The following is an 18,656-nucleotide window of genomic DNA, read 5'->3' on the forward strand; positions in this document are numbered from 1 at the left end:
CACACACATACACACACACACACACACACACACACACACACACACACACCCCTCACAACTCTATTTCTGTCCTGTCTTTCCTTATTCTAGTGTAAATCACAGCTTTACAGTTAGGAAAGACATTTTCTGAATTCTTTTAGGTATATGATATTAATCAAAATTATGAATTCTTAGTCCTATCTTCTACCCATACCATTAAATTATATAAGAAAAGGAAATATTTGTGAAAAGACTCCAAATTTGCCTCTCCCCTTGTCCCTCTATTTTCCTGTCTCTTCCCACTCTCTTTGCAAATCTCTGTTTGCTCTCTTTCTTCTTCCCACCCTCCTTCCTGCCTTTGTATTCCTTGACTAAAGCAATCTTCTTCAGTTCAGAACGAGGAGAAACAGCTCCATGAATCTAAGATATGGCATTACTGCAGTAACTGACAAGACTTTGCTCACACTGTGTGCAATGGCATTATTGCCATACGGTTCCTCATCTGGTCAGGAAAGAGAAAAGCAGGTCACTGGCATCCTATGTCCTTAGGGTCACAGTAGCAAAGGCAAATATAACTAGCACCAAGGAAGACAGATTTACACACAGTGCGTGATTTAATTTTTCTTTAATGTCTTTATGAGAAATGCAATTTGATAACAGCTATGCTAGGAGGTGCAGATGGTGAGTTTCAGCAGACCATATTACCTGCAGCAACAGAGTCCAGCTTGCCTGGGACAGCTGTAATTGGCTTCTTCCAGCCTCTTTGGAGCTGGAGTAAAAACTGTACGAGTCCTTAGTGTTGTTGCAAGACAAATGGAATGGTTTGCTTTTCATTTATTACTTGTGACAGGGAACTGAAGGAGGAAGAACCGACTTAAATTCGTGGGAGACAGCAGTTCTGAAAGAAGGTCTAGCATCCCAGGAGAACAAGCAGCCATGGAGGTGTGCATAATTCCAAGACCATTTTGTAGTTATGTCAAGTGTTTGACAAGAGTCAAATGCTAAAATTCTGTTAATTGGTCAATTAAATGTCTACACTCCTGCAATTTTTTCAGATGGGTCCGTGAATATAGAGCAACTACATGAACACATGGCATGTCTAAAGCCTGCTTTCCTCCAAAGCTTTCATTCCTGGCATGGGGATTTAATTAAAATTGAATATGCTGGCCGGTTCATTGCCTGTTAAGGCTTGTGGCCAGCCCTTGCTATCAGATCTCAGAGTTGTGACAGCTTTTCACCGATGATGCTGGCTCCTCTCACAAGGTCTGAACAAATAGGAATGGATTAGATTAATTCTTTACCCTTCACTCATACCTGGCTATGTAAAAGCCCAAACAGTCATTTTTTTTTAAATTGCAGATATAAAAAGCTACGTTAGATTTTAGGCTTCCTTCCCACCTGGATTCTAAAGATGGGGATGAGGAAAGCGCAGCTTTATGAAACTGGAGATTTTTTGGAGGTGTCTGGTGGGAAAGAAGGCCTTGCTAACATGTTTTGACAGAACTTAGCACATGACATTTGAATCCCAAGAGTTAGTGTAGATTTCTGTGGGGAAAATGTTTGTATTCTTACATCAGAGACTCCAACTTTTTGCCTCCCAATGTTAAAAGCTTTCTTTGCCTAACAGCTTTCCTGTAATTTTATATATAAAGTTGGAAGTACAAAACTCTCGACCACCGAAGGATGACTCTGCTTACTGTAATTTTCTGGAGTCCATTTGATGTTTAATTCCATTAATATCTGTTTAATATTTAATGAGGGACTCAATAGGGTACATGCCATTCATCATCCTCTATCCCACTGGATATACAAATTTGGATCAAATCAGGAGAATAAATGGATCCCAACAGAAAAGACAAAAGAAATACACCATTTTTCTAAATACAGCCTTCTCCCATTAGAACGTTCTCTGTTAGGAGTCCAACACCATTAGCAGAAGTCTGACAAGACATTATTGATGACTGCGAAACGAAAATAAATCTAAAACTTTAATCTGTTATTAATTTGGATTTGCTTCTTGTGATGTAATACCTGTTCAGTTTGGTTTACTTCAATTAAATAAAGTTAGCCATTATTTTCTGCTATACACAGACAGCTATGTGTTATGGAAGGAAATATTAAGAAACATGTCAAATACACTTCTTAGGAAACACCACTTCGATTACTAAAACCTGACTTGGCATTATTAGATAGCCAAATAAGCTACCAGAGTCTTGGAATCTAAAGATCCACATACATAATGACATGTATAGCAGCTTAAAAATCTTTTGTACTACGGCTAATACATTGTTTTTTAGCTCAAGAGCTGCTAGAAATAGCTCTTCAGAAAATACACATGAGGAGCATGGGGCATTGCTAGTCAGTTACAGTCTAGCCATAAGATTCTGGGATATAATGGGAAAGACACCAAAGAGGACATGGATCATGTCCCTTTTCCTGTTTCTAAATTCTAGTATGTAATAGATAATTAATGATTGTTGAATGGGCCAGTGATTGAGAGAAAGCTGAATAAAGTTTTAGATGTGGTTGTAGAGACAGAGTATTAAGTTCCTAAATCAGACCATACCCCTGTTTCCATTACCATAAATTTAGCAAATTTCTTAATCTCTCTAAAGCATCAGTTTGCTCAATTGTATATGGAAATAAACTGTAGCAAAGGAGAGAGTGTGTTTAAATCCTATAAACATACCTGGCAAGGAAGCCAACTGAAATTACTTTCTGTGGACCTTGTTGGTAGTTGATTATGAATGAATAATGCAGGGGTTTTGGTGGTTTGTTTTTCTTTCTTTGATTTTTTTTTTAAACAACAGACACCACCTCCAAAACTCCAAATTACTTCTTTTAAAGTAAAGTAGAAATAGTTCTAGCTTAAGGAAGTGGTCAGGTGATCCAAGACTTTTATCATGTAGCCAGAATGGGAAACCAGGGGAAGATGTTTACACACTCAAAACAGGTCTTCCTTAAAAGTGTCACCTCTTCATTAAAGCCAGACAAGACTTTCATAAGCTAGGTTTTGGCTGCACATGCATCTTCCTCTGAGTATGTTGGGGTGTTTCAGTTTCATGCCCTTTCTTGTTGCAGGTTCCTTCCCTTCCTTCCTTGTGCTTTGTTCATTATAACTGAACCATAGAGACAGTTATTAATCATCTCATTGTTTATTTTCCCCTGAAGGCTAATTCTGAGCAAGAGCTGAGTATTCCTGTGTCTTTATTATGGTACCAGAATCTAACAATTCCCGTTTGATGACTCAGGTACCTAAAGACTGGGACTTCTCACATTTCCCATTTCTTCTTTCAGCCTGGAGATGTGCTGCTATAGTCTTTTAGTAAGAATTTCCTTGTCTGACTTGCAGACCATACATTATGGGGCTTGGATTTCTATATGCTTCCTAAGATTTCATTCTGACTGAGCTGCTGTGTTTTATTTTGCTGCTTGTATCTGAGACTCTATGGTAGAATGTTTGCTGTGTGCCATGAATTCAGTTGTTAATAATCATCTTGTCAAAATTAGCATGCAAATTAAACACATTAGTGGAATTCACTTTCTGAAGGATATTCAGGTGATTATTTGTATGAAGAAAATAATTTATTTTGTACACTCTGTCACATACTTGCTTAGAAGTAGAAGCATACTTTTGCGAGAGTTACAAATATGCTAAATCAAATGTGCAACATTTTAGTATTTGAATGGAAATATGAACTTTCATAAACACATTGACAACCAGTCTTAGAACTACCTTTCTGTTGCTGGATTGTTTCCTTTCTTCCTGTGTGTCATTCACTATATCTAGGCTAAAGAAACTGCTAGTTAATCTTCTAGGCATTTATTTTCTCCTGAAGATCATTTTTATTCTACCAAATTCCTTTACCCCTTATGTTTTATACTTGACTGTTTTACTCTGAAACCTCTCTTCTAAAACATGAGCAAACAGTGGAGTTGTCTTCTCTATCACAGGTCTCTTTCCCATATTTTTGAAGCAGGACTTGCTATGTTGAGGACATTTTGGTCTCTTCATCCTACTGTAACATGATCTCTATGCTACAGTCTCTGGTTTTGTCTCCAGGCCACCTGCTGTGCTCTCTTAATTCTTTAGTTAGAGGCCAAACTGGGTAGACTCTGGACACATGCATCCACATCCTCTATTACATAATCCTTGGTACATTCCCTCATTTTACTTACCCATCCATAGAGAAACGTTACACTGGTTGCTTTTCCTTCTTGTCAGGGAATGTATGCTTTGTGTCAGGGAAACACGCATACAGATGTTTGACTACATAGGCACAACCTACAGACAGAAATGATGGCATTCATTTGAGCTGTTACTTTGTGGTCTTGTGAAAATTCTCTCCTCTGTTGGTGATAGATCTAATTATCTTTCTTTCTTTCTTTCTTTCTTTCTTTCTTTCTTTCTTTCTTTCTCTCTTTCTCTCTCTCTTTCTTTCCCTTTCTTCCTTCTTTCCTTCCTTCTTCTCTCTCTCTCTCTTTCCCTTTCTTCCTTCTTTCCTTCCTTCTTCTCTCTCTCTCTCTTTCTTTTTTATTCATTTCATTACATATAGCTTGTAAAATGCTTAAGGAATAAAATGGATCCTTATGGACCAGCGGACTGGGACTAACTAACTGCAGATTTGTAAGCTGAATATCAAAATTAATGACATTCATACATTTCCTCCCTTCAGTAAAAATGCGACACTGGGCACTACATGGGTCCATGGAGTAGCTCTCAAATTCTGGAGTAATATCTAGTAGCGTGTTTCAGGTAATATATTGTCAGTTCAGTCATCAAGGAGGACCGATTTATAGTACCAGTCTGATCCACGTGAATGTTGTTGCTTTGTGTTTTCTTCTTAATTATAATGGCCATTTTAATGCTTACTATAAACCAGGCACCATGCTAAGAGTTTTGCATAAAATAACTCTAATCCTCTTATTAAACAGAGAGGAAAGGGATGTGTTATATAGTATTGTTGTTTTAGCTATGCTATGTCATAGTCCTGGTAAAACCAAAGATCATGCCCTTTACTATTCCACATTGTCCTGAAATCCTTTCCTGAGAAGTATGCTGAATCCTCTTAAGGGTGTTAGGTTTTAGGGAGCATTCAAAAAGCAATAAAATCTTGTCCAATGTTCATTGTGACATAGGGAAAAAAACAAAGACAAAAACCTTTGGTGTTAGAACTACATTAAATTTTTTTCTCTTCTGTCAGTTTAGATTTCTATATTTTGGCTCACAAAATAAAGATAATTAGTCTATTTTCTTCCCCCTTTCTACAGTAAGAGAATTTCTGAGAGCCAGATGCACTATGTGGAAAAGCTTGCTAAAAATGCAAAGCACTGATTTATACAGACTATGTACACACACTGACTCAGTTAGCTCTAATACAAAAATACACCACAGTATATAAGAATAACTCAAATGAGATATCCATATTATATTGACACATACACACAACTGTGACATGTGGAAAGTCTCAAATGAGAAACTCTGAAAATAGAAATAGTGGATAACAGAAGTCAACACTAGACTTTCACAATTCATTCACCAAAGCATAATGAATTGGACACATTTGAACAGGGAGAGACCAAATGATATTTTACAATATTATTTCCTTAAAAATGATATTTCAGGTAATATAATGGAATTACCAGACTTTGAAAAATATACCAGTTAACACATGACTTCATTGTAATCTACATTATAATACAGACAGAGGAACTAAACATAAAGGCAAGAAATTTAAAAAAATAATAAAAACTTTAGTTTTGGAAGTCTTAGCTTGGAAATGATTGGAATTCAACCAAGGGCATGAGCGAGAGCTACACAATTCAAATAATTTATCATAATATATATTTGTGTTGGTCTATTTGATGTTCTTTCCTTAAAAAATGTTAAATTGATACTAAGTTAAGTCTTTTAGCAAAATCTATTCTTATCCTTAAAAAGTACTTCGAGTATTCAAGGTGGTATTTCAAAACTTAAAAGTTGATCTTTTGTTCCATTCACATTTTCTTCATTAAGGACATTTTGCTCTACCATTAACCATTTTATCATGAATGATTTTTAGGAATTTGTATATACTTCATTGAAAGAGTCAAGACTTAGAAATAAAAAATGTTTAAGCTGTGCCTCTGTGAAAAACTCAGAACATGTAAGTTTTGTGTAGATGGAACTTATTCCTTGCTTTGCTGCCTTTTGTGTACATGAACCACCAGGTGGCAGTGGGGCAACACATAAGGTCACCAGGTAATGTCTCACATTCTAGTATGACATGGGGAGGTGGGAGAGGTGAAAATACCACTTAGTTAATCATCACAGGCCAGATTGTTAATATGAGGATGCTCATGTAGAAAATGTCAATGAATAGGCGCTCTGCACAACACAACATGTATGTGTGACATGAACATACAAAGAAGCATTGAAGGCTAATATAAACTTAGAATAGTCTAGTAATACTGTCATTAAACTTTTTATTTGCTTGTGTTTTAAGACAGGCTGTCATTACATATTTCTGGATGACCCGCATTGACCAGGTTGACTCAAACTCACAGAGGTCTGCCTGCCTCTGCTTCCCTTGTGTTGGGGCTTGTACACACCACCACACCAAGACTCATTGAGAATTTAGTAATCATCACATGTACAGTGCTTAAAAGAATAAGCAAATTGGAAAGTGAAAGGGAATTAAGGTAGCCAGAGATTTGTGACCATAAAAACTACTGCAAAAGTACTTACACCTGAGAATATTGAATATCAAAGATTCAAATATGTGTCAATGCACAGATCCTCAGAAGGAACATGGTATGGCTCATGCCTACAGCCTAATTTATTTCCATTAATAAGAGTGAGCCACATAAAATTAAATATTTTACCAAAATTTGTTCTTGAGCTCTAAAAACTGCTTAAAGTATTTCAAGGTAGTAATTCAGCCTAAACATTTGAGAATTGTGGACATGCTAATCAATAATCTTACAAAGAATACCAAAGCAAATGGAAAGAGTTGGAAGCCCAGAGGCCATGCTAAAGCAATGTATTAAATGATTAGCAAAGTGTATAAATATACTGAGAGAAAAAGGAATAAGCATACTATAGAAAAGTTCCCAGCTCTCTAATCTTCCAGCCATCTGACATTCATGTAAGAATCCACTTCTTAGAGATTATACTTCCTCATCATTCACCCAAATTCCTTTTCATCACATCTCAGCTCAATCAATACTTCTGTTTTCAAACATTTGCCTTTCTTCTCCGATTAAGTTAAATCACTAAGTTATAGGCTCTTCTAATGCTGTCATGCTTAATCAATCCAATTATTATCTGAATAAGCTCTTCGTTAGTTACTTGTTTCTGTCACTATACCTTAAACTCAATATGATAGAAAGTATTTCTTGTTTTGGTTGACATTCACACCCTAGAGAATTGTATCAGCCAAGATGTTTTACACACACACACACACACACACACACACACACACACACACTGAATAAATGTTTAGTCACGATACAAAGTACAAATTGTAACATACTTTTGGGGGGAACAAACATATGTAGTTTATATAACATTAATAGATCAAGATGAAATCTGCAGTATTCCCTCCATATCCAGTTAACCAAACTTTGAACAATTAAATATCATTTGGAAAGAAAAAGTAATCTCTGCATAATAGAACTCATGGTCTATGCAGACACTCTACCAATTGAACTGTAGCCCCAGACCCTGAAGCTGACTTTGTATGTACAGGAACTTATGGTATGAGCACTTGCTGTCTTATTTCCACATAATTTTAACTTTTAGATCTTTTTAACCTGGAGTAGAAGGCTGGACATCTTTGTTTTCCATCTCACACTGAAGTTATGTGAATATACTGTGTTTATGTGTGTAAATAAGCCTAGCTTTTAGTAACAGATTCTTATTTCTTATTTACCTGTGCTTAATTGTACTGTCTTTGAAACTTTAATAATTACACATCCAAGTACTACTATCAAATTACCAACTTTTATGTATTTGGGGGCTCAATTGTGATGTGCATATTTGAATAAATGTTTATAATTGCTATGTGTTCCTAGTGGATTCTTTCATCTTCATCGTTTTTACTAATATTCTCTGTTTTAAAGTTGGTATCTCTGATTTTAGTGTAATCATTCTGGCTGTTTCATGGTTGCTGTCTACATGATATAGCTTCATCTGTCCTCCCAATCTCCATACATTGTGACTCACTCTGAAGCTAAATTGTGTTTCTTGTCTGCATTCTATTTTAGGGAATTTTTCCATATAGTCTCTCAATCATTCAATCATCTCATTAATATTATATAGCTTATTTTTTATATCTAAATGACTGCCTAGATATTTGGATTTACACCTGCCACATCACTTCTGTCTTCTCAGTTTAGGACCATTTGTTCGTTTGTTCTTCTCTTCTTCCTTGGCAATTCTTGTTTACATTAATATTTTCTTATATGACATCTTAATTCACTGTGTTATACTTTCGCTGTATTTCCAACACTATTTTCTTTTTGCTTATAGTCATTTAACTCATAACAGCACCGTTCCATTCTTTAGTAAAGAAAAGTATGAGGTATGGTACAGAAACACCATTCCTGGGTGCTCGATTTCATCTTTGTCATGTTGTTATACATATTACAATGGCATGTGCTATGGTTGTGGTAATGAGCTGCTATAAGTTTGTATCTTCATAAAACCATTAGAAAGAAAAGGCTATCCAGTTCACACTTTATGCACATTTGACATTTCTGACTCTGGTCATTTGTTACAGTAGATCCATGTCCTCATTTGTTGTCACTTCTTTTTGCACTGTAAATCTTCCCCTCTTTGCATTAATTGTGAATGTAGCACATGTCAAATTGTATAGATCCAAATTTAATTACATAAACATTATTCCATGTACTTGTTTTTGATATCAGTAAAGAGATTGGAGGAGGCACCGTCCAGGGTTTTACTTTGTAGTCATCTGGGATGACATGATGTAGAAGCCTCTTGCACTATCTCTTTTCTGGATTCCTTTTCTATTAAACTGCTGGATTCTATTGGCAATATGCCAAGTGTGTGGCTACACTAATTGCCAGGTGATTGTTACACAGTTTTCAACAATGCCCTTACATATCAACTACTTTTTAGTCAGATTCAATTAAATCTAGACCACTCTGGAGGGGAAGTTTTGAGGCCAGGTATTGACATTTAACCTAAAAGGACTTTTAGCTCTTCCTTTTCCTTGACTGTCTGTTGGAAGACATCCTATAGTTCGTAATTAATGAGTTAGTAGCCTCATTTTTTGAAAGTGCGTACTCTCAAAATCTCTGTTGTTTTTAAGAGTGACCTGGTGATTGACCTTTCCTACAACTATTTCAAATAATTAAGTTTTGGGGAAGAGATTATGGAGCTAGACTGGATTTACCCAGTGACAAAATCTGTAAGCGTGCAGATTGTGGTCTGTTTTTGGAAGAATGATACCTTGAGATCATGAGTGAGAAGCTCTAGTGAGAACATCTGGATTTATTGGCATGCATCTCTCACCATGAAACTTCTACTCAGTGAAAAAGTTGTGGTAGGAGTCACTAAGAAACCAGTATTCTCAGAGTGCCTCAACACCCTGTAAGTGGAGGCTGGCTGGAGAAAGAACATCACCATCCTCTTGGCCACAGTTATACATGGACCATTTGTCACATTGAGGCAAGACTAGGAAAGGAGAATTTTAGAGATTAAGAATAGTTGATTTTGTTTTAAATAATTTGCCTTTGTGTATTGTTGTGAGGGAGTGAGTCTATGTCACTGATGACATTTTAAAGGAGGAGTTGAATTCCATGAAGTCTTCACTTTAATAATTTTTACTGCTTTCTTTTAAATTCATCAGTTCCATTTTCATAATAGTACCTACTTGTTAATCTATCCATTGGCATTTTCATTTTCAATATTAAAGTTTTCATTTCTGGAATTTCCTTATTGTCTCCATAATTTTTACTTCTCTGCAAAGTGCAGTGTACAGTTTGACTTGATCTAGCTTTATCTTGAACATATTTACTGTGGTTGTTACAAAGGTTCTGTTCAAATGCTAACGCAGATAGTTAATCTCCATTTTTATTGATCATTTTTATTTGATTATTTCTTAATTTTTTCTTCTTTTTTATATGATGAAATCTGTTACTTTAATGCTGGAGGTTGTAGATTATGTATTCTTCACTGTGAATAGTACAGTGACATTGCTTTATGTGTATTTCTTTCCAATCCTGTTTTTTTTTTTTTTCAGGATGTCTAAAGTAAAATGTATAAAAAGAGACCTGACTAATATACCACATGCCTGTGTGGGTTAAAATTCTATAATTCCTGGGAATAGAGCATTCACAGCACAGGAGTCACATCTTTGGAGATGCCAAAGGAATTATATTCAGTTACACGGAGTTCATCCTTGAATACATGCCCTAAATACGCATTAGAGAAAACGATAAGTCTCCTACAAACAAGAAACCCACGTAGCACTTTGTAAGTGTATATTTTGAGATTCGGCTTCCTGACTGATTATCATCTGTAATCAATAGGGATTAGGTTTTCCTCTCCAATTTCTTCCACATAAAGAAACAGCTTTAACAGACAGCCAATTCCCTACAGCAAAATGCTGAGTCACTTGAGACTCTTTCATGAACTTCTACTTTCCAAATCCATCCAGGTTCATCCTAATTTCACCTTTGTTCTCCATGCACGTTGCCACCATCCTATGCACTGCCATTTCTTACATGGATCAGTACGTTACTTCCCAGTCATTCTCGTCACTTTTTATTTTGACATTTATCGTAGAACAGCCAGAATAATGTTTAAATGATGTCATATCTTAAACCTTTTCAATATTATTAATCCCACAGATGAGAGGAGAAAGACCAGTGAGCCAAGTCATCATGGACAAATTAATTAAAGCAAGCGTTTTAATTCATGTCCATGGACTGTTTCTCCTTAAAGGAAGGTTGATTAAGAGATCATCACTGAACATGGGGGAAATAAGGGTTTTTATAATTCAGGAGTAGAGGATTTCAAAATGGGGATTTGGCAAGCAAGTAGGCATGGTTACAGAAGCAGAACATATAAGAACAAGTTGGGCATAATAACCTCCTGAAACAAAGATGTAGCTGTAAGGTGGTCATAATAACTTTTTGAAACAAAGGCATGGTTACCATTCCCTGGAACAGGCATTATAGAACCATTTGTAGCTAAGGTTATAGGTGGGACATAACCTAATCCTTGAGAAACAGAGATTAAATAAAAAATATGAATGAACCTAGTTTGTCTCTACTATAAGATGACTTTCAAGCCTAAGATAGAGGCAGGCTACCTTTGAATTACATTAAGAATAAATCCAGAGCCCACCCCTGAGCCAGTAAAATTCTAAATCCCACCAAACTTTTTCCTTCATCCTACTTCACTTCACTCTCCCCTTTCCCATCAGGCTTCAGTTCTACTGAGTATTCATTTTCCTGTTTATTTGCTTATCAAATACAGTAAATCTCTTGCTATTCTGGGACCTCTCTATTGCTGTTTCTTCTATCTGGAATACTCTTTCCTAGAAATTAACTTTATTTTTACTAAGCTGGTTGAATTGATTTTTCTCTTCCTGCCATGACTTGGGGGCTTAAAACAAATTCAATTGCATTATCTTAAAGATCCATGGGTTAGATGTTTACCACACCATAGGCTTGTCATGAGGGAAATCAAAGTATCTGCAGGCAGGCTGTTTTCCTTTATGAAGTACTAAGGGTAGGTCAGTTTTCTGGTTCTTTGAGGTATTGGACAACTTTAGATATTGAATTGAAGAATCCATATTCCTGCTAGCCATGTAAAGGGTGATAGTCTCAGCTTCTAAGTGTCACTCTAACTTAGGCAATGGCTCTCTTCCTTCATCATCATCATCAGAAATGGCAGGAAATTGCTGTTGATGCCATGTATCATATTTATGGCCTATTATTGTCCCCTCTTCCATGTTTAAGGATTTCTCCTAGGAGACTGGGTCCCATGTAAATTCAGGTTAATCTGTTTGCATAAAGATTGCACCCCATTGAAATGATGAAATAAAAACCAAGTAAATAATTGATGTAAGACATTTCAGAATTAATGACAACTTCCATGTTCCTTTTCTTTTTCTTTCTTTTTTTTTCCGAGACAGGGTTTCTCTGTGTAGCTTTGCGCCTTTCCTGGATCTCACTCTGTAGACCAGGCTGGCTTCGAACTCACAAAGATCCGCCTGCCTCTGCCTCCCAAGTGCTGGGTTTAAAGGCGTGCGCCACCACCGCCCGGCCCATGTTCCTTTTCTTATAGCTTGTAATTTATTCCATAACATCCAAGATCAGGCCTGGGGAACCTTACACTAACTATCACATTGACTCATCCACTTATTTCATTTGTTTGTTCATCATCTTAAATATTTTTATTCGATATATTTTGATCATGTAGCTCCCTTCCTTCACCTCCTCCTAGATCTTGCCCAATCTAACCTACTACTTGTTCTCTCTCCAAAAACAAACACACCCCCGAAATAAAAATCAAAACAAGCAAACAACAGACAAATAAGTCTAAAATGCCAAAACAAAAGGCTCACAACACAACAAGACAAAATGAAAGAACAGCAACAGCAAAAGTCATAAAGCTCATTATCTGAAGCTTACTACCTGAATACTAGCAGAGGATACTATGTCCGTAACAAAACTGCCTTACTCATGTCAACAATCCTTCATTACATTGCCACATTGTATTTCTTTCAAAGGGTTTCCTACTGCCTGAAACGTATGTGTAATTTGACCCCTTACTATTATTCTCTTATTCCATTACAATATGACCTTCAAGAAGACAGCAAAGTTTTTTTTTTTTCATTTTTACCTACTCCCATTCTTATATCTATTACCCGAAACAGTACCTGGTATAGATAACAGATCAGTAAGCCATCCTAATAGAATACATGAGTGAAAGAATCATTCTGCTTACTTATTTTTTTCAGACTCCAAGACTGCTTTGATGGAAACAACCTCTTGATATCATGATGAGACTTCAATGAGTATCAAATGTACTTCCTACCTCATTTCCCTTCTAAGCGTAAACATTTGTTCCTTCTAGCTGGTCCAATTTTGCCTTTGTATTCATTTACAAGAGATTTTGCATTCCTGTGTATTTTTTGCTCCTGTTATCAAGACAGAACTGGAGGATTTGGGCTCTGCTTTCTGTGTCAGTGAGGCATAATATCTCCCTCAGCAGACCACTTGACACCTGCTCCTCTGGTCATAACTTTCCATTGAGTTTTAAAATGATTTTGGGTTCTTAGGTTTAAACATCAGTAAGTCAATGCACAATGTTATCTTTCACCCCTGCCTAGAAGTAGCCTCAAAATTGTTCTCACAGTTCATGGGAACGAAAAAGTAGATCAAATCCCTGTGGGAATAATCAGTACCTGTTAGGCATAAAGCTTGACATCATTTCCCTTAATAACTTGAAAATATATTCTGTCTTTGCATAAGAATAATTCTGCTCTTTACAAGTTTGTGTCATTGCTGCTTCATAAACTGTGTCCCCCAATTCACATTTGAAGTTCTAACTCTTAGTGGGAATACATTTGATAATAAGGTCTTTGGGAGGTAATTGGGTTCACATGAGGTCAGAAGGTCGTTGAGCATCTCCTGATTTTTACAGGACCTGTTCACACCTTCTCTGGCAGGTAGAGACACAGGGAAGGTGGCCATCCTCAAATCTGAGAGAGCCCTTCAGGAAACAGTGGTGTTGTTGGCAGCCTGATCCACCTTCATCTTCAAGAAAAGTATGAAACTAAATGTCTTTCATTTAATACCACTATATGATATTTGTTATGACAGTTTGCATTGAACAGCACAAACCTTGAAATGTTATTGGAAAGGAGCATCCATGTTCCTCTTTTTGCAAATGAGGAGAACCAGGACTTCCAAATGTCAGGGTCTGATTTTTTTGTTGTTGTTGTAAGGAGTTAGTAGAAGAGTCTGAACTAAAAGCAGGAGAGCCAACAAACATTCCTCTGTTAATTTTGCATGGACTCAAAGCAAATTTGAAGCTGCATGCTGAGCTACAAAACCTTGATTATTAATAATTAAAAATGAAAAGAAAATGCCCATACTTGATCTGTAAGGAGACACAGGTAGGGGAGGTTTACTGAATGGCCATGTTGCTTGTCATACGATGACTTTGGCCTTTTAAACGTGACCTGTTAAAGGATCAAAGCCCACAAGTTTTTATTTAAGTTGTAATTACAATCTCAGGACTTGTTAGCATCTTCAGCAGTAATTACATGAGCAGCTCTCTCATGAATGTAATTATCTGATCTTTGATGTTCTGATCTGATGAACAAGAATCCTTCACAGCAGGTGAGTGTCACAGAGTGGCTGAGGCAGGAAGCCAGTTTATCTGTGTCCAGGTTTGGCCATGTTGTTTTTAAATTCTGCTATAACAGCCAATACATTCACAAGCATACAAATACAGCTTGTCTGGTTCAGTCCATTTGACTACCTTACATTGAACATTCAAGCAGGGGGTGGCAAAACTGGGAATTATTTCAAAGTTGAAATGATATCTACAGTTTTGCCTAATACAGAGTTTCTCTTTGTTGTTATTTTTCTTTTAATTGAAATGTGTATCATAACAAAACTCACTGTGTACAAGGAGAAAAAACTGTTCACAGTTTGGAGATTTCCCTTCATATAAAAAATTAAAAATATTAACCGTTGTTCTTTTTAAAATTATTTTCTCCTTTGATGTACCCCTGCTAGTGTTTGATTTCCTTTGCAACTCCTTGCTAATTTCAACATTGTTGCTGCGCAACGTATTGACAACATCCTGTTCTGGAAAATTTCCTTGGTCAAATAGAATTCATATAGCTGTGATTTACACCCATACACTGTCTATCACTAATTCTTTCATCTTATACCTACTCTCTGCTTATAGATTTTAAAACCTAGGTATCAGGCATGTATACAAGATGTTTATCTTTAAACTATCCATACACATTTATTGTAGAGTAAACTATATCGCAAATTTCAAAAAATAAATGTTAAATTTCTTATTTCTCTTTGGATAATGCCATATCTTTTTCACATAGGGATAAATTGACTTCCTTACTTCTCTTTGTACCTCAGAATTTTACTTTACTGGATATAGGGTATTTACAAGTAGGAAGAAAGAAATGTAGATGAAGGTATCTAGGATAATGCCATCCAATCACAGATGCAGTCATTGAGTGATGCAGCTTCCAGGAGAACTGATAAAGAGTGATGGCCAGCAAACAGAAGCAAGGGAGATTCGGGAATAATTCTGAAGTCTTTTGAGATGGCTTAGCATCCAAAGTCACTTTCTGTCCAGCTGGTGGCCTTTGATCTCCAGAACCCACATGGCAGAGGGACAGAAATGACTCCCACAAGGTATCCTCTGAATCGCACATGTCCACCACACCATGCCACATGTCCACCACAGCATGCATCTACCCAACACACACACACACACACACACACACACACACACACACACACACACACACACACCACTAAATACATGAATAGATAATGTAAAAAGAAAGCATAGGAAAAAATAAAAGTATTCTGGATTTCTAAGGGATCATATTCCTTTTGATGCCTTCGTTTTAGATTTAAAGAATCTGGAACTGAAAGAGAAGAAATTTTCATTATTTCCAAGCCACCCAGCTTATGATCCTTTGGTTCAGCAGTTAAGGACACTAATAAAGTCTCCTTTACATAATCTTCTCCCTCCTACATTCAAGTCTCTCACCAAAGCTCATAAAACATGCATTTTTTTTTTTTTTCTGATGGCAAAACCATCAGAAAAAGTTGTCTCCAGTTCCCATTCTAAATTAAGTTTTCTGGGATTTAATTAGCTATTTTCTGTTCATTAATAAATTTAAGTGCTTTATAATTAAATGGGAAGGGAAGAAATTGTAGAGGTTTCACAATAGTGAAGTTCTGTATTGTTTATAAACATTTTTATCTTGTATTTACCAGTGTTCAATTACAGGCAGTGGAGCAATTGCATCATGGTAATATTTTGAAATCACACTTCAGATCATCCATACTGGATAGAGCAGTTGTTTAATTGTTCACATGGAGTAGACAGCAATTGCCAAATTCCTGAAAGTACTTTCAAGTCCCAAATGACAGGCTTCTTGATATAAACATAACATCTTTAACATTAAAATGTGTATAGAGAGTCAGGAAAACAGAAACCCAGTTCCAGTCTCCTGGTGATAAAAGCTATCAAAACATAAAAAGTTTTGACAAATCTCAAGAGAACCTGAAAATAAACATGGAGATTTCAGGTAGTGCCTAAACTTATACCTACCCCAGAGAGACTGCAATTGTTTTCATAATCCAACTTTAGACGTTGTTGAATACGATCTAAATCAGGGATGCTTATTCTAATGACTAATTCAAACCAGTTGCAGTCAACAGGTCATTTATTTATTCCAAAATAAACGTATGTTGCTAGATATAAAATAAAATTGTCAATTAGTCAAAATAATGTTCCAGCTCTCCTAGAAACGACATGATGATGGGAATCCAGTAGAATCCTTCTCAAAAAGAGGTGTGCTGTTCCAAAGCAATGGAGAGAAGTGTGTGTTGGATGGCTCAAGTGAATCTTTATGGACTCAGCAGCCAGAACCCAGAGAGTCTTATAGATGATCCAGAAGGGTTGGCATAAGGAAGACATGTCCTGGAGAGGTGACTCTCTCTTTAAAAGTTAAAATGGGGTCAGATTTAGACATTTACTCTTATGTACGGGTTATTGCAAAACAAATGTAAATGTGTGTTGGATGGAAGATATGGTTCCTATACAGATTTTTATTTAAAAATAAAAATAAGAAGTAACACATACAACTGATATCTGGTAAAGACTTTTTAAAACCTTAACGTGTGGTTTGAAGAGTTAAAAGTGATAAACTAGCCCTATAGCTTTTTTTCTTCTTATGTGCTCAGATTCAGTTGAATATCCAAATGCAGGCAGCAAAAGTCACAGAAGTGAGAAAAGTAATAGCTGAATATGTGGCATTGCCTAGGCAAGTTATGTAGTATCTGTTTCTCTATCACACTTGTTATACCCGCCTGGTGGTGATGCTTTGCATGTTTTCCTCCTTCCCAATATTTCAGATATCTGGAGGTAGATTAAGGTTAGAAGAAGAGTCAGGGTCTAAAGGGGAACAGTCATCTGAGTTAACTCTCAACCTAGTTGAACAGAGGTAATTTGTTGATGGTGAATCTTACATGCAGGGAAATCTGCTTTAATCAGAAACAAGGGGTTGAAACAAATTTATTTTCGTTTCAAATATATATTCTACAGACACTACACACTTAGTTCTACCTGCCTGAGCAATTAGAACCCACGATCCAGTTCTGCTTCATGGGGTTGAAGTAATCTTTAGGTCATGCTTCAGAGGTTTATGTTAAGTAGAGGATGTGCATACTTACAGAATGCTTGTTCACTAAGAGGGAAGGACTTTTGAATTAAACATAGAAAAAAAATTCAACAAAATTAAGATAACAAATGTGCCATTCAGTTTCCAGTGAACAATGCTGACCTGGAAACTAAAAGCAGCCAATACAAATAACCACAATATTGTTAATGAGTGCCCATGGATAGATTTCTGTCAATGTTTGTCCTGCCTATCATGGGTTTAGTATCTTTTTAAAAATTAGTTCAATGCAGTAATTAACAATTTCTGTTTGCACCACAATACTTATAAAATAATTCTTCCAAATTAAGACTAATGGAAACTTCTGCAAAGCATGTAGAAAATATGTCAGATTTCCTTCATACCTTTTCAGATGCCTGCAATTCAAACATGTTCAGGTACTTATCACCTTGTACTTCTGTCTGACCCAGCTTAAGTACTATTTTTGGTTACTTCTTCATAGTTCTAGAGCTTTAACTGATAAGGATAAATACAGGTTGAAGACAATTCTCTGCCTGCTTTCCCCAGTCCTTAGAAATATTCATCTGGAAATGAATATTATAAGGAAAGGAAGCAAGCATAATCTGAAATCTGAAGTCACCCCCCAAGACCTCTTATATCTTGCACCATTCTCTCGGGAATTGCTTTTAATGGATACCTAGCCAGCCATAATGTTTAGTTCTAGCACCTGCCTTCAATATCCAAAAGCCTACTTGACCAGTTGAAGTGACTATGAGACAAACTATTCCCCCCTTTTCATTCCAAAAGAATATATGTGTAAAGGAACTCAGTTATCTTACATTAAGAGATGCAAAAAATGGGAAACTAGTAAATCAAAAGCTGTGAAATATCCAAATGCTACAGGGTGATGCTTTATATCAATTGTCAACATAACAAAATACAGAATACTCTGTACAGAAATACCTAGGCACACTTCTTGGAGGTGAGCTTATACTGGGTAAATTGAGGTAGAAAACCACATCATAAATATGGCATTATGTGGGGTTGGGTAAGTACATTAGGTAAGAAAGAGAAAATGAACTGGACACCAGCATTCTTCAATTTCAGCACCACATCATGATTATGTATTTAGTGAGGCAGCCACCTTATATTCCTGCTGCCATTTCTCCCTCCCCTCCCATGATGGACTGTGAACCCTCAAACTATAAGACAAAATGAACCTTTCCTTCCTTTGGATGCATCTGTAGGGTATTTTCATCA

At 36.4% G+C, this 18,656-nt stretch overlaps 1 long non-coding RNA gene across 20 annotated transcripts in view; it reads left to right on the forward strand.

Annotated features, from left to right (window-relative positions):
* The window catches only part of LOC128100801 (uncharacterized), a 48,374-nt gene that overhangs the window by 24,348 nt on the left and 5,370 nt on the right, over positions 1-18,656 (forward strand). For 10 of the 20 annotated variants that reach the window (XR_008214939.1, XR_008214944.1, XR_008214948.1 and 7 more), the window contains 3 exons: positions 10,230-10,462; positions 12,960-13,025; positions 13,646-13,769. This is a non-coding gene — a long non-coding RNA (uncharacterized LOC128100801). The remainder of the gene's footprint in view (positions 1-10,229; positions 10,463-12,959; positions 13,026-13,645; positions 13,770-18,656) is intronic. The other 10 variants (XR_008214954.1, XR_008214945.1, XR_008214951.1 and 7 more) reach the window with 5 other exon arrangements.

Source organism: Peromyscus californicus, unplaced genomic scaffold, assembly GCF_007827085.1.
Source record: "Peromyscus californicus insignis strain IS unplaced genomic scaffold, ASM782708v3 Scaffold_7__1_contigs__length_154581171, whole genome shotgun sequence".
Taxonomy (NCBI): Eukaryota; Metazoa; Chordata; class Mammalia; order Rodentia; family Cricetidae; genus Peromyscus; species Peromyscus californicus.